This window comes from Sorex araneus, chromosome 1, assembly GCF_027595985.1.
Source record: "Sorex araneus isolate mSorAra2 chromosome 1, mSorAra2.pri, whole genome shotgun sequence".
Taxonomy (NCBI): domain Eukaryota; kingdom Metazoa; phylum Chordata; class Mammalia; order Eulipotyphla; family Soricidae; genus Sorex; species Sorex araneus.
In genome coordinates this window covers 47447484-47449699 of record NC_073302.1, presented here as the reverse complement: position 1 = coordinate 47449699, position 2216 = coordinate 47447484, and positions in this window count along the sequence as shown.

Genomic DNA, 2216 nt, shown 5'->3' with positions numbered 1-2216 from the left:
CTGCTCTCTGCATGTGAGGGACACAGTGAGGTGACCAGGGGGAAGTGACCCCAGGACATCACATGTATGTCTTTGTGTGTATCCATGTGTGTCTCTATGTGTGTTCATGTGCATCCATCCATGTGTCTCTGTGTGAACATGTATCCATGTGCGTATATGTATGGATGTGTGTTCTTGTGTGTTTATCTGTGTCTATGTGTGTGTGTCTATTTGAGTCCAGGTATGTTTATCTGTGTCTATGTATGTTTCCACATATGGGTCCAGGTGTGTTTGAGTGTCTTTGTGTGTGCCTATGTGTGTGTTGGTGTATATATATGTGTGTGTGTTTGTGTGTGTCTCTGTGTGTGTCCACACGTGGAGCCTCTGCAGCCCTGGCCTGCCCTCCCTGTGTCTGTTGACCGGGCTGACAGGAGCCCCTGAGGAGGGCACGGGCCAAGATGATAAGACCGCAGAGAGGAGCCGAACGAGGGGGAGCTCCGGGCTCAGTTTCTGGCTCTGCCTTGTCTCTGAGCACCAAGCTGAGAGCAATCCCTGTGCACCACCAGGCATGGCCAAAACACAGGTAAAATGTACTTGCCTGTGAAGATAAAGAAATAACATAGCACAGGGCTTAAGGTGCTCTACCTGCATGTGCCAGCCCTGGATCTCTGTGGCCCCCCAAGCACAGAGCAAGGAACCAGCAGCTGTGAGCCGACACCCGTCCCCACACATCAAACTTTAAAGAAAGAAGCACAGAAGTATGCAATGGTGCAAGTGTTGAACACTAGCTTGCTCTGAGCTCCAGGATTCCGGACCAACTGTGTGCGTGTGAGATTCCCTCCACGTCAGCTTCTGGCAATAACGAGGGCTGCAGAGAAGCAGAGCCAGGCTCAGTGGCCGGAGCCTGGCTCTAATAACCCCTTCAGAGAACTTCTTCGACAGACAGGCAGGACAGGGCAACCACCTGTTATGCCTCTGGGGATGGGAGGAAGGGCTTGTGACTATGTGAGTGTGTATATGAGTGTGTATGAATGTGTGTGAGAGTATCTATAAATGTAAAACCAGTAACAACACGTCTCACAATGGAGATGTTACTAGTGCCCACTCGAGCAAATAGATGAGCAAGGGGATGACAGTGACAGTGATGAGTTTGTGTGTGTATGAGTATGTGAGTTAAGTGTGTGAGCATAAGTGTATGCATAGCTGTGAGTGTAAAGGCGTGTATGAGTATATATGAGTGTGTGTGTGTGTGTGTATGAGTGTTTCAGTGAGTATGTGTGTATGAGTGTGTGTGTGGGTAAGTGTGTGTGTGCGTGAGTTTAAAGTCATAAGTCATCAGGCCCCTCTGTGGACAGAAAGAGGATGATGAGAAGCTCTGTCTAGTCCACCCTGCCAGGAGGGCCTCGAATCACCTGGCTGATGTGGGCCCCACTGCAAAGTGTGGCCTTATAAGGCGCCACCCACTTTCAGGAGAGAACTGCAGACAGAGCCCCTTCAACTCCGCAGCTTTAACACCAGCTGGGTGGGCCAGAGAGCAGGGAAGGCACTAGCCTTGCATGTGGCCAACTTGGGGTCGCTCCTAGGCCCCCTGCCACCATATGGTCCCCTGAGCCTCCCAAGGAGTGATCCCTGAGCACCCCTTGGTGTGGCCTCAAGAATTTTTTTTTGAAGGGAAAACTGGGTAATTAAGGATCTGGCTACATGCTCGGTGGTCAGGTATAACAATTTTCACATAAAAATCAATTTTTATACCTATTGAGTTTAATATTGGAGCTTTGTATCTAATAAATTTCAACTCTAGAATTGTACCAACAGATGTGTTTTTATCTATATTACAATAAATTAAAAAATTTTAATTGTAGAGATTAATGACTGAAAATGAGAAACAGAAGAGAGTTTAGCATAATTCTGTTATTGTTAAATTATTATAGCAGAAATAAATGCACAAATTTTATCTGCTTAAACGAAATATAAATATTTTAAAAAGAAAGAAAATGAAATTTTACTTAATATGTTTCAATTTTTATACCTACTAAAAAATGAATCTACAGGGGCCCAAGCAGTAGTTTAGCAGGCAGCACCCTTGCCTTGGATACTACTGACTCGTGTTTCATTCCCAGCATCTAATATGGTCTCCTGAACACCAACAGGAATGATCCTTGAGCATAGTGCTAGAGAACCCCCTTAGCACTGTCAGATGTGGCACCAAACTAAAAATAATAACGCCCTGCCACAGA